Raw genomic sequence first — 15893 nt, 5'->3', positions numbered from 1 at the left:
ATATAAAGTGAATAAAGTAGAGATAATAAAGTAAGAGAGAGTAAAGTAAGAAAGAGAAAAAAGTTACCATATATAGAAATGACTCAACTATGAAGAAACTTCCCGAAATAGAAAAATGATTCAACTATGAAGAAACGGAGGGAGTACAACATTATTAACCTCTTATCACAGTTACAATTCTAACAAAATGCAACATTATTAGTATAAGTTTCCGCCGCCGCTCTTAGCAATTTTTTTGGCAGATACATATGGAGCTTTTGCATGCACCAGCTAAGAAGCCCTCTTTCTTACAAACTGAATTGCAGTAGTCAGCGTTAGAGCTTGAGCAATTCCCCTCAAACAAATAGCTTTTTGCTGAGCATTGAGCTGCTTCAGTCACTATTATCTCCTCTGCAAATTAAATTAATAAATCAGGGATAAAGAATATATCCATATATTTATGTAGTAGTCTTGACATATTGTCATATTTGTGTCTAGCTAGCTCCCTCCATCCCACGTTACTTAAGGCGTTTCTTTTCAACACGGGATTTAAAAAAGTTGTGCTTAGTGAGTTAAATAAGTGAATAAAGTAAGAGAGAGATGAGAGAATACGTAAAAAAAAAAAAAAAATAAAGTAGGTATGATTAGATGTTCTGTCTTTAGTCAAAAAGAGATATGACTAAAGTAACTTGGGACAACCCAAAATAGAATACGACAAACGTGTGACGGAGGGAGTATAAAATTATATAGATGTAAAAAAATGGATTTTTTTTTGGACAGAATGTAAATATATACAATGAGTGAGATGGAAAAATAACATTTGATAACAAACTAGCTAGTCTAGTAATCAAAAGGAAAATAAGACTAGTTTTTAACTGATTTCCAAAATGAAATCATTTACATGTTATTATCCAAAAGATTAGTAGGCTAAGAAGAGATTATGAAAGTGTGTAAACTTACGAGAAGCAAAGAAGAGGCAAAGAAGAAGGATCGAGAGAGTTGAGAATTGTTTAGCCATTTTGAGAGTGAGGTTTAGGTTGATATCTAACTTCACACGTTCATTCCCTTTTATAGTGTAAACTTGCATGAATTGAAGAAAAATAGTATTATGTTTATTTGAATTGCATTGATAACAAATTTCTATTATTTTTACATAGAAATTAGAAAGACAATGGAGTTCTATTTTGGTTTTTTTTTCTTTAATGCACTTATCTCAAAGTAAAAACCTGTCGATCTATCAAATATGTTAGCAATATAGCGGCAATGTATGATAACGATATGAAACTTTTTATATGGTATCCATTGACCTCTATTTGTAAGCTCCAATAAAGAGTTATTGTAAATTTACATAGTTTTTATGTGTAAAAACGTGACTACGACTCTACGAGTAAAAGTCTTTCCTTTATAATTAAAATAGTTAACTGAACTATATAAACAGTCTTTGATAAGTTTAGTCCCTGAAGTTTAAAAGAAGCATGGGACATTCTTGAAATTATGATATAATCACATTTTTGGTATTTTTCATTTTTTTAACTAATTTTGGGACTGAAGTATCCTCAAAACATTGCATTTTTTAAAATCCGATAAATGGAGCAAGGCTGTCTCTTTCATTTTTTCACTTTTTCAGACTTGTCAATTCTTCTCTCTTTATTTCCTCTTCTCTTCATCTCTTTAATTTTCCATTAAAAAGGTGATGGCATGATGGCTAATGACTCTACGTTTATATAATACTATATGACTATATTATCTACTCATAGCCTCATATATTAGGATGATTATGTTAAATATGCATTAGCTCTCCCTAATACTCCCTCCATCCACGAGAATATGAACCTTTTTTCCTTTTTAATTTGTTCCACAAGAATATGGACTTTCTAGTTTTGGAAACTTTTTTCTCTCTAATGAGGAGACTTATTCTCCACAAACAATAATCCACTTAATTACATTTTCTCTCTACATCTTTTCTACTTTACCAATTTTGAATTAAAACATGTGTCGAACCCAAAGTGCATATTCTTTTAGGACTGAAAAAGTATATCACCAAGCGGCCCAGTCAAAAAATATAGGGATATATAATAATGGAGAGTGTTATATTGCTAACTCATAACTTAATTGCTAACTACAACTAAATATTAGCAATTAGATATTCAAATTAAGGGCTTAGATCATTAATCCCTAAATGTCAATACGATCAACGAAAAACGTCAATAAGGCCATAGGATTAATTCCAAAAAATATCAATAGGGGTATTAATGTCAATTAACTACATGTTTAGTTATAACTAACTTTTAAAAGAAATCCCAAAACTTTAAATTCATATAACATACATCAAATTAAAGATAATTTCATAAGGATTCCAATGATATCCTACATGCATATCGACGTCAAAATTTGAAAAAAAAATTGAAAATTTTTAATTTTTTCGTACATGCAGAAAATGTCAACATACTATATAAAATATGTCAATATAATACATGTAGAATGTCAATATAAGCAATGGGTTAACATTCTTAAAGCATTGTGTTGACATTCTCAAAGCATTGTGTTGATATTTTTGAAACACTATATTGACAGTTTCATCAAAAACCCTAATTTGGATTTTTTTTTATCTTTTTTTATTTTATTAATAAAAACGAAAATTACACGTGGAAAATTGTAGACCGCACATTTTCTAAAATCCTATGACCTTAAATTAGTTGTAGTTAGCAATTAAATGTTGAGTTAGCAATTGATCACTCCCCTAATTTTAATTATAAATTTTGGTCAAATTATAATAAATCTTCTAAGATTTGAAAACGTAATACGCGCGATTTCATGTTTTACAATTATATCATTCGTGTATAAAACGTCAACTTTTAATGATAGTTAAAATGAGATAATTTTTTTACTTTTTCCTATATATTTTCTTTTCTCGTTATAATATTAAATGTACAATATTGTTGTACTCCCTCCGTCCCATTGAAGATGACCCACTTTCCTTTTTGGTTTGTCCCAATCAACATGACTCATTACTTAAAATGGAAACACTTTTATCTCTACTTTATTCCCTCTCTCTTACTTTACTCTCTCCTCTTACCACACAAAATTAACTGCATAAAATCTCGTGCCGCCCAAGGAATGAGTCATCTTCCTTAGGACGGAGAGAGTAATAATCACCAAAAGAGAATCATTTTAATATTGTTTCCATACTAATAATTAACATATATTTTTCTTTCTTACTTAATTCTCTCGTATAGTTTTTATTTCTTTTAATTTACTTTATTATCTTTTAATTTCTGAAAAATGCATCAATGTATAATTGAGGGAGTATATTCTTAAAAAACCTCTTAATTCTTGTAATCAATTATTACAACATTCTTATCATAACACCCTTATCAAGCATTATTCTAGCAATCTTTTCGGCAGATATAATTGGAGCTTTTGCAGACACCAGAGAAGAAACCCTCTTTCATACAAACTGAGTTGCAATAGTTAACTTTAGTACTTGAGCATGATCCCCCAAACAAATGGCTTGTTTTTGAGCATGTAGCTGCTTCCGTCACCATTATCTCTTCTGCAAATGAAATTAGTTAGTGTGAATAAAAGTTCTTTTCATATACTTCATCAGTCTATTAAATATAGATCTAAATGGGTGTCGCATGGCTTTAGATAAAAAAAATGGTTAGTGTTATGAGTTTAGATAAAAAAGTTCTCGTGGAACGCCGTCGCTGCGATCGTGGCGGAGAGCGTGCGCCTCGTGTGTGCTTGGCAATTGCGTGCTCCCGCTGCTGGCCTGCAGGCTCCCCATTCGACCCGTCTTGAAACACAGACCAAGGAGTCTGACATGTGTGCGAGTCAACGGGCTAGTAAACACGTAAGGCGCAAGGAAGCTGACCGGCGCGATCCCCCTCGAGGGGTGCACCGCCAACCGATCTTGATCTTTTGAGAAGGGTTCGAGTGGGCATAACCGTCGGGACCCGAAAGATGGTGAACTATGCCTAAGCGGGGCGAAGCCAGAGGAAACTCTGGTGGAGGCCCGCAGCGATACTGGCGTGCAAATCGTTCGTCTGACTTGGGTATAGGGGCGAAAGACCAATCGAACCGTCTAGTAGCTGGTTCCCTCCGAAGTTTCCCTCAGGATAGCTGGAGCTCAAGTGCGAGTTCTATAGTCTTATAGCCCGTTCCACGAGAATTGCATAAATTGAAGAAAAATCATACTAGTAAAGCTTATCCCATTTTTCCATTACTTTTACATGGAAAAAAATACTCCATCCGTCCTAGATTTTTAGTCACATTTTGCCAAAAAAGTTCGTCCCACAATTATAGTCACATTTAGAAGTTTTTATATTTGGACATAAAATTTTACCCCATTATTCATTAAAATTACACTCAAATGTCATCATTATCTACATTAAAATAAATCAAAACAAAAATAAAAAAAACCAAAAAGTTAAAAAGGGACCCACCTTCAACCAACTCACTTCATTTATTACACACCCTATCATCCCACTTCATTTATTATACACTCCATCATCTCACTCCACCATCTCATTTAATTTAGAGGAGACATCTTTTTTAGTCCACGAATTTTGCCAAAGTATCATTTTAGGTCCGTGAACTTTGAAAATATCATTTCAGGTCCATCAACTATGGGTTAATATCATTTGACATACTTTTTTACTATTTCCAAGTTTTTAAGTTTTTCCGGACGAAAATACCCTCGATACCTTAAAGGGTATATATTTTTAATAAATTTATCATATACTCATACATTTTATAAATATCTTTACAATATATTTTTGACGAATTTTCTAAATATAATTTGACCTTCAATATTATCACTTAATTATGTGACATGCAAGTAAAATTGCTTCTTCAATTTTTATATTAAAGAATTTTAAAATTGAATAAAGAACTTTTCTTTAATAATAAAAAATTTAATAAGGATCTTTTCTTGCATGTCACTTAATTACAAAATTAAGTGATAATATTAAAGGTCAAATTATATTTTGAAAATTCATCAAAAATATATAGTAAAGACATCTATACAATATATAAAAGGGGAGTTTTGGGGGTATATAGGAAAATAAGGTGAGTTTTGGGGGTATTTAGGAAAATGCCCCTTTATAATACTCCCTCCGTCCCAGATTTGTAGTAACATTTTGCTATAAAAGTCCGTCCCACATTTGGAGTAACATTTAGAATTTACCATATTTGCACATAAAATTTTACCCCATTATTCACTAAAATTACACTCAAATGTCATTATCTATATTAAAATAAATCAAAACAAAAATAAAAAATCAAAAAGTCAAAGAGGGACCCACCTTCAACCAACTCACTTCATTTATTACACACTCCATCATCTCACTTCATTTATTACACACTTCATCATCTCACTCCACCATCTCATTTCATTTATTACACACTCCACCTCTCACTTCATTAATTACACACTCCACCAATTCCTTAAAACTCGTGTCATAACTAATTGTTACTACAAATGTGGGACGGAGGGAGTAGATATTATTATTTAAATATAAACATGAATGTTGAAGACCACGTGTTTTAGTTTAGAGTTATTTAGTTTCATAATAAGTGGATAAGAGTTGGTTATTTAGTTTTAATTAGTGGATTAGTGGTATAATTAGTGGCAATGGACTTAGGTTTTTGGTTCATTGTGGAGATTCAATAGCAATGGCGAACAAACCTCAGATCCGCAGCTATGATCGCCGACGAGGTATCGATTATTTGTTATTTTCTTTCTGTTCGATTTATTTTTTAAATTATCTGAAATTGTTTCATGAATTTCGATTTGCTTTAGTTTAGCAAATTCCAAATATAAGAGATGGAATCCAACCTTCTAACGAATTTCCATTAGCATAGCATCTTACTTAAGTAAATTGGTAAGACCAGAGCTTCAATTTGCTCATGTTAGTTAAATTTTGCTCATGTTTGTTAAATTTGCATTCGTTTATAGCATCAAATAAATTCATTGTCATTTAATTTAAAAAATTATATTAAAATAAATATATCATTAATTTGTGATTAAGTGAAGTGAGCGGGAGATTTTGCTATGACATATGTGATTAAGTGGAGTGAGTAGAAGGTTTTAATTAATAGATCATAAAACATAAATTATGCTTTGACACAAATCAGAAGGCCATATCAATATGATGAAGCATGGTAATACCTTGGAGGTGCTGACGTATGAATACAATCAACAGAAGCAACGAGAAAGGAAGGACCTGCTCGATCCAACGAGCAGCCTGCTTTATATCATATCTCTGGTAAGAGAAATCCATTGTGTTTAATTCTTTATTGTGATAGAATTTTATCTTCCTACTCCATGATTTAATGTTTAAACATTATATTATGCGTTTTGTTTCAAATTTATTATGATTCATTATTGATTTGTATAGGTTTTTTATTCTCATAGAACTAAAATTGTAACTCATTATAGATTCTAATTTAGTTTAATTAATTTAAAATTTAAAATAAATATTCTAAAAATATATTAATCTGTGCATAGCACAGACGTGATACTAGTTTATAAAAAATATGAGTATAGGATAAGTTTATTAAAAATATATACCCTTTAAGGTATCAAGGGTATTTTTGTCCAGAAAAACTTGGAAATAGTTAAAAAGTAATCCAAATGATATTAACTCATAGTTGATAGACCTGAAATGATATTTTCAAAGTTCACGGACCTAAAATGATAATTTGGCAAAGTTCGTGGACCAAAAAATATGTTCCCTCTTTAATTTATTACACACTCCACCTCTCACTTCATTAATTACACACTCAACCAATTCCTTAAAACCCGTGCCATAACTAAATGTGACTATAAATCTGGGACGGAGTGAGTAATAGATATTCTTTTCATCACATTTTATAACAATTTCCATTTTATTTTACATAGATAATGCATTTTAGTGGTAATTGTTTTCAAAAGCACTTATCTCAAATAATAATAAGCATGTCAACTGACCAAAATGCTAGCAATAATACATCCACAATCCACAATCTAGCAATGACAAAAATTTGCTACGATAATAGCGTGATATAGGATAATTATCTATAAATTCCTAAACTTTCCATCAAAATTGATTGTTGCAAAATTGATCGTTGTTCTTAATAAAAAATACACTGGTATAATGTGAAAATTTTTTGTAAGTTTGACCAAAAAAATTACTAAGTTGGGTTGGGTGAAATTTAGGTCCGGGTTGGGTTCGGGCCCTATTTTAATTATTAATATTCAATTGGAATATATTCCTAAAAGTATGCCTCGTATCGTATTAGAAGGTGCATTAAAACGCACACAACATGTCAAGTCCATGAAGAAAATTGCATTTCTAATTGCAATATTAGTACTCCCTCCGTCCTTTAAGATATCACATTCGTGAGATGACGCAAGATTTTATAAAGTTTTATTTTGTTTGTTAAGTGAAGAGAAAAAATATAATTTTATATCAATGCGAGAGAGAAATTTTTTAATATAAAAATATAACATATTTAGTAGGACAATTTAAAACAGAAAGTGAGACATAATATAAAAACTAGTGTTAACACCTGTGTTATGCACAGGGCAAATGATTTTTAAATAATTTGAAGATATATTAATTTAAAATAAAAAAATATAGAGTAAATAAGTATAAAAATATATTTACAGATAAGAACTAATTAAAATAAATATTTATAATATTATAAACAACAACAACAAAAAAAATATTTGTACAATTGTAATTCTCTCGCCCACTCTCAATGAAACATTTCATATTTTAGCAGATGATTGTATATTATTTTAATATTTGATATGAGTGTAGTATAAAATAAAAGAAATAACAAAAGAGAAAGATGTGTGGATGAAATAGAATAAGATATACAAATAAAGAAAAATGTAATACTACTATTTACAAAAGAATAAAAAAAAAAGAAAAAAGCAAACTATTTGAAGGAATAAATAGTTCACCAGTTTCAATTAACAAAATCAACTCAATTATAACTATGTGTACTTCTAGTAATTTAAATATAAATATATTCATAAATTTTATATCTTGAATATAAATATATATTTATAAGTAATTTCAACATATTTAATTAAACTAATATATTATATATACAATTGTATATTACTATACACAACAACAATTAATGTTATGCAATATTGTTCTTTGTTTGATAATGATATAATTTAGTTTCACTTTATATCATTATAAATTAGTGTTTCATGATTACTTGGTTTAGCCACATTTGAATTCAATATAAATATATAGAATAGAAATATGAGTAAATAAAAAACAATTCAAGAGAAGTAGATGTAACACCAAGTGTACGATCTAACATTAAGAAACTAACACATAGTAAATCAAAGCCAACTCAATTCTAACTATATATAGATTTAATTACTTATAGAAAAAAATAATTTAAAAAATATGTATATATATAGGGATATATATATATATATATATATAGGGTCTTGTTAGGTTGAGATTATTTAGCTAAATTGAAAAATGAGATGCAATATGCCCACTCATCCAAAATATTTGTGAAATGTCAACAGCATGTAGTTTATGTCAACAGAGGGGCATAATTGTAATTTTATTAATTTTTTTATTTTTTTTATTTTTTTAAATTTTTTTTTAAAATTTTTTTTTTCGTTTTTTTTATTATTATTATTTTTTTAATTTTTTTTTCAACTATATGTACAATTCATGTCAACTACACATCAAATGTCAACAACTTTATTCAATAAATACTATTTGACATGAATTGTACATGTAGTTGACATTATATTGTGTAGTTAACATGAATTGTATATGTAGTTGACATGGATTGTACACATAGTTGACATTATATGTGTGTAGTTGACATGTTGTGTGTGTGGTTGACATGGATTGTACACATAGTTGACATTATATGTATGTAGTTGACATGAATTGTATATGCAGTTGAAAAATAAAAAATTTTAAAAATTAAAAAATAAAAAAAATGAATTTTTTTTTTTAAAAAATTTAAAAAAAAATTTAAAAAAAATTAAAAAAAATTAAATTAAAAAAAATAATTTAAAAATTTTTAAAAAAAATTAATAAAAAATTAAAATTAAAAATTAAAAAAATATTTATTGAATAAAATTATGGAAATAAAAACCCCCAAAGTGGCAATCAAAAAAATTGCTCAAGGGAAATTTTTCAAAACGCCATTCCAATACACTAGACACATCCTATAAACGCTAACCAAATCTATAGATTGCGCCTAGCATATAAATACATTTCCCCCGGGTTCACGTGTCATTTTGAGGTGTTGTCTTTTTTAACCCACCCCTATATATATATATATATAGGGGGATCTATCATAACTCATATTTATGTGATAACCTAAAAACCCCCTTTTATCATTTTATGGGTAAAAGTATTTTTTTTGAGAATGATATTTATACACGATAAAATGAGATTTTTCAACATGCTAAAATGATACTTTTATTCCTAAAATGATATTGCCCATAAAATGATTTTTTTGCCTAAAATTAGGGTTATTAGGTTATCAATAAATAGGGTTATGATAGGGGGTTTTAAAATGACAACATATTTAATATAAAATCCCACCATTGGGGGCCCTGGGATCGGAAATGGGACTTGCTAGGTGCCATGTGGCCTCATTTTTTTTTTGTTTAATCAAATTAAAAACGGAGGGCATAATAGGAATTTTCTTTTCAATTCATCTTCATCATTCACGCCTAAATTTATCTTTTCCCGCAAATTTTCTTATCATTCTAAACCCCAAATTTCACGCTAGATTCCAAATCACCCAACTAATCTTGATTTTGATTCTCGACCCCGCAATATCTAGCTCCAAATAACACGCCACATGTTCAATCCAGTTTGAGGTCATCTCATTTTGCATCAATCTCACCCTCGGTTTAATTGACCTAAAATTTTATTCCCCCTTGAACGTTTCTTTCAATTACGACTTGTGCAATCGATTTTTGTTTCGCAACATTCACAAAATCTTTAAAGGGTGAATCAATTCAACTTTGACATGGATGTTTTTCTAGAAGGTGAGCTTTGTTAGATTATTAATTTCTCGATTCAGATTGTTTTGGGGTTTGTCATATTCGATTCGATTGTTTTTATTATGTTGGTTGGCGAGTTTTTTTTTTTTTGGGTTTAAAAGGGGAGTTTGTGATTTTGGTTATAAAATTTTTGGTTGAATTTCGTTTCGAGATTTAAGGAATTAGGCAGAATATGCATGTTGTGATTTTATGGCAATACTAGTTTCTTTATGTAGTTTCTATGTACTAATTGTTGTTTTACATCTTTTTTCGTTTTTTTGTAGTTTCTATCTACTAATTGTTGTTTTACATCTTCCTTTTTATGCGTATATTGCCCCTACTATCCGAACGATTCGGGTTTGATTCGGTTTAGAGATTAGTACTTTTTCAAAATAAGATTTCCCAATTTTGCAGATTTTTAATCTCCGCGATAGGGGAACTTTCATGATATGTGTGTTGTGTAATCCTTGACCGATTCAATTTTTGTCATTAATTTAAGTTGTCGCGATTTTGTAAGTATTTGTAGATGTTGTTGTTCAATCAAATTTGTCCATATTCTGTGTTCATCAATTGAATTAATTCAGTTATCTTCAATTTTTCAGTTGGTTTCAATATTTCGTTGTGCATTTCTTTTTGGTTTCAATTTTTTTTACCATTGAATCAATTTTGTCATCTTCATTTTTTTCATTATACTATGTTGTGGCGATTCTTGTTATGCGTATATTTGCATTACATAGAACATATTTGCATCTATACATGCATTGATTTCCATGTTCCCCCCTTGATTTATTTTTTCACACGTGTTATGTTTTGTCGTTGTTGTTGGTTTTGTAGTCATTACTTGATTCCAATTTATTTTTCCATTGAAGCAATTATGTGATGCTCTTATTGCTCCACCTTCTTTGTTGGCTTTGATTAGAAGTTGTTCAGTTAAGTATGTTTTGATTTGTGTTGAAATTACATGTTATTTGCTATGAATTGAGTTTTTTTTTCATAAAGCTCATTGATTGTTGTTCAAATTCGTTTTGATTAATTTTTCTATTAAGTTCTATGGATACCTTGTTTTTTACCGATTGTTGCATTATGTGTTACATATTGCGTCCACCATATGGTTAATTGCATTCGATTGCAGGTTTGGGAAGAGTTCTACAAACGATGCCCTGTTTGGGAGGTGTGATTTTGGGGAATCCTGGAGGTATTGCTTGAGGAGCGGTGGCTTCTGGAGGCGGCAGGAGCAGAGCTGGAGGTAATCGGCGGTGGAGGAATTGAGGCGCTGGAGGGCTAGGGTTCTAGCTAGGGTACGGACGCCGAGGGGAAAGTGAGAGACGTCGAGGTCTCTCATGGTTTTCCTGCAGTTTTCATCATCACACCTTTTCTTCTCAATTTGGAGGGTTTTCTCGATTTTCCTGCTCGATTTTTGTCTTACGGCTTCTCGCCGTTGAAGCTTTTCTTCTCAATTTTTGGATTTTCATTTTTTCATCTCAATTTTAATTTTTTGATTGTAGGAATATAAACATCCCAATACACATAAGGGATATTTGAATTTGTACATGATTAACATATTGCATGTGACCAAGTAGTATTTGTTGTGCACATATTAATTTATTGTACTTGTTCCCATTCGATTTTCTCGATTTTCAGTTTTTCATCTCGATTTAGATTTTTTATTATAGGAATATAAACATTCCAATACACAGAAGGATATTTGAATTTGTACATGGTTAATTTAATATTTTCTGTTATGTAATACGGATTATAAATTCATATTGCTTGGTTAAGTATTGTATATCGCATTACACGAACGAGCATTCCATATTTTACTGGCTTTTGATTGGTGTAAAGGATGACTCCTATATTGCATAGTACTTGAACATTTTATTTGTATTACTTTTTCACAATACAATTACAAGATTGTAGTTTTACTTTATAAATATTGCGAGTGTTACCAAGTAGTATTTGCGTTACAAGTCTTTCGTATTGCCTATTATAGCTTTGTGGCATGCAGTGTTTGAATTACTTCTTGGCTTGCACAACACAATAAAAGTTTTTTTTTTTTTTTGTAATTCTATACTGTTGTGGAAAGATTTGCATTCTCATTAATTAAATACTGCTTCCTAATAATTGCATTGCAAACATACGTATTGCAGTACGAACTTAATGAATTGCTGACTACTCCATCTTATGCATGCAAACATTATACAGTTATCGGACAACTAACAACTATGCAACAATGAGCATTCAAATTATGTGACCAAAATGTCTACACCACGAAAAAAATTACGTTTTTTTAATGGTATTCACAAAATAATAACATTAGCCAATTCATTTACACCAAAATAACCCCGAAACTAAACCTAATTTTTAAAAAAAGTTGTTCATTCAACGACAATTTCTTGTAGTCCGCGACCATCTTCTCAACATCTTTTCGGTCTTTTTCTTTTTCCTAAAAGTGTTTTGTCGAAATTTTTCATGAAAATGATTACATTGGTAAAGGGTTGTTGGTGACATCCGAAAAAAGAAGGGGCCCTTTCACCCCCTTGTTTACTTTCACCATCACCTTTACGTAGAAGAGTATTTCAATCATTAGATCATTTTAATATTGCATTTTCATAAAAACTAATATGAAACCCAATAAATGTAAAACGAAGGATAAATGTATAAAAAAATGGAATGCCCTTTGTTGACAACATCTACATATGTATTTAATATGACGAATGCCAAATAACAAAGTATTGAAAAATCTAAATATAGCAAATAATTTGCTTAAAATATGCAATCCGTATAAAAAAATATGAAAATATAGTTTCCCACCAATAGGCAAGTAATGTCAACAAATTAATTTGTTTCGATAGGGAACCCATAAACCAAATACCGAAACCCAAAACAAAGTACCGAATATAAACTCTATCCACCGAATAGATCTACATTATTACCCCACATTCACAAAACATTAATTTTAATTTTCCAATACTATCAAGTGCATTCATGTTTTAAATCACTATCTCACGCACATATGCAAACATGTTACGTATCGCAAGAGGGGTGGAGGGGGTAAAGGATTGAACCCAAATGTCAACCCCCCTTAAACAAACCCAAAAAAAAAAACAACATTAAAAAACCGAAATTGAACGAATGATGTTTAAAAATCGCTGCAAAATTTTCCCCATAAAAAGGAAATTTGCAAAAATAAAGCAAAAATTGACAAAGTTGGGAAAGCACAATACAAAATAACATTTTAAAAAAATTCATCAACACCAACTACAAACAGAAGAGTCCAACAATATCAAAATTTTAAATGATGCAATCGCAATATATAAAAAGCAATACCGAATATATAACATAAAAATTTGGGAAGATGTATCACAATACCTAAACCCCCCGGGCCCCGTTTTTTTTTTTCCATCAATGTTTAAAATGCCGTTTTGTTTCCCCTTCCTCCTCTTTCCCCGTTTTTGAAAAAAAGGTTGTTTTCAACTTTTCCGTCCCCCCTTCTGAGTTATGTTAAACTCTTCTTTTTTTTTCCTTTCTGTGATCTTGTTTTGTGCCATTTTAATTTGTCTTTAAATGCATTAAACCAAGAATATGAATCAAATATTGGCCACCAAACAAGAACATTTAAAAAAAAAGCGGGGTACAATATAGCAACTAATGAACAACCAAATCATCCCCAATCAACCAAACCATCCACAAATCATTTAAATCAATCAAAAAAAATCTCACATGGCTTGGTTACGTAGCTCACCGATCTAGGGTTTCCAACCCCAGTTTCCCTCTATGTTCTCCAAAACATCAACCAAAAATTCGAAAAAACCCCGATCCAAACCATAAATCACTCACAAAAACACAAATCAATATTAAACAAGGCATAGATTGAGGAATATTAATCTCTCAAAAAACATCAAAAAAAAAATCAATAAACACATTCATTAATCTGCATAAACAAATCAAAAAAAATTTTTTGGAAAAGTATTCCCCTCAACATACCTTGTCGAAAAAGGGACTAATTTCCAAAGGGCATCGGGGAGTGGTATAGAGGCATTCAGAGTTGCTGAAATTGGCTGGGTTCTCGGTAGTTATGGTCAAAACGCCCATTCTCGGAGTTGGGGGAAAGCGCCAATTCGAAAAGTTTGGCCGGGAAAACACCAATTCACGGGTAATGGGGGCGGCAAACAAAGGGGAGATTTTTGAATTTTTGGGGTTTTTATCGATTGGTTTTAGGGTTTAAGAAGATTAATTGCGGGTGAAGAAAGAGAGAAGGAGGGAGAGAGAGAATGTAGAGAATGGGGGTGATTGGGGAGGAAAAATCCCCAAATCCCATTTAATTTTAAAATTTATGAAATGACTAAAATGCCCCCTAAGAATTGAATACATTAGACAAAAAACCCCGGAAAAATTAACCCTTGGGGGGTTGGATTTGATCCTATGGCCGATATTGGTGGGATGTTGTCACTCTAAACATGGTGGCCATAAATGTGCCCTTTTTTATATATATATATATATATATATATATATATACGGGGTGTTAGGGTGCCACCACCCCTTAAAATAACACCATACCACAATTTCTAGCCAAAATTTGTACACGTGACAAAAATAAGCCCCCACGTGGTAAAAAAAAAAAAAATTAAAAAAAACAAAAAAAAATGCCGGGCTTTTTTACAACAATTTTTCAACAACAAAATCCGACCATAACAAAGAATCTATGATTGGGGGTGGGTGTTGGGTTTGTAATATTGTCAGGCCCTTTATAATATTGCCGATAAAAACACACTTTGTCATTTTAACACAAACCTTTTATATATATATATATATATATATATATATATATATATATAGGATTGGTTAAAAAGACAACACCTTTTTAAAGTAACACCATACCACCATTCCTAGCCAATCATTTGTACATGTGGACGAATAATAAATCGCCATAAAGGGGAATCATAAAAATTGCTCAAGGGTAAATTTTCACGGGCCCAATTCCCAAAACAATTTGATCGGAATTTTTTTTCCGGCCGCAAATTTATCATTGGGCCCAACCCCCAGATCAAACCTAGCGTTTTTTACTATTGCGCCCCTTTGCAAAATAAATTTTGGGCCTTGGGGGGGTGTCAAAGTTTTCATTTTAAGAGTGTTTTTTATTTTTAAGCACCCCTTTATATATATATATATATATATATATATATATATATATATATATATAGGGATGTATTCATATCCTTTTCATATTAATTGTTTTTTTTCCTTCTTAATCTTGCCCCATTATTAGACCCCGTTTTAAATCATGCCACATGTGAATTAAAATATTTTAATTTAAAAAGGTCAAAAGGGTATACCAAAGTATTTTGTTATGGAAATTACCGATTATCTCCATCAAAGATATCCCCCTTTATTTTCCACATACTCTTTCTTTCTTCTTTCTTGAAAATTTGGAATTCTCCATTGAAAAAATTCTCATTCCTCATTCTTTCTGTTTTTAGGGTCGAAGAACCCCGTTTTTATTTTTACGAAAAATACGATTTTTCCCGAGTTTTTAAAAACAAAAATTTCGACACTAGATCATTGATATCGTTTTGTTCTCATCTAGAAGAAGGTAATTAAATTTTTGCATGTATTGATTCTAACCCGAGTTGTTAATTAAATCGTTTTGTTGGAGTAATTGATCTTTAAAAATTTGGGCTATGCATTGTTTAGTTGTTTCACTTAATTTCATGAGCTCCTTTTTGTGATTTGGTTAGAATGTAAAAATCAAAGGGCCCTTTTGCTGGTGGATGTGGTTTATATGTTGCAAGCCAAATCATGTATTAGGGTTTAGTGTTTATTTTGTTTTCCCCCTTTTTGTTTTAGGGACTTATATAATCGAATAATAATGGCTGCATTCCAT

General features: G+C 30.7%; 1 long non-coding RNA gene across 1 annotated transcript; it reads right to left on the bottom strand.

Annotated features, from left to right (window-relative positions):
- Positions 1–41: 41 nt before the first annotated feature.
- LOC125213056 lies at positions 42–1010 on the bottom strand. The gene is made up of 2 exons (XR_007174846.1): positions 940–1010; positions 42–390 (listed from the first exon to the last, which is right to left on the bottom strand). It is a non-coding gene; the product is annotated as an uncharacterized LOC125213056 (long non-coding RNA).
- Between the last annotated feature and the right edge of the window lie 14883 nt (positions 1011–15893).

Source organism: Salvia hispanica, chromosome 3 (genome assembly GCF_023119035.1).
Source record: "Salvia hispanica cultivar TCC Black 2014 chromosome 3, UniMelb_Shisp_WGS_1.0, whole genome shotgun sequence".
Classification (NCBI taxonomy): domain Eukaryota; kingdom Viridiplantae; phylum Streptophyta; class Magnoliopsida; order Lamiales; family Lamiaceae; genus Salvia; species Salvia hispanica.
The sequence above is the reverse complement of the archived record's forward strand: the minus strand, read 5'-3'. Positions and strand labels throughout refer to the sequence as shown.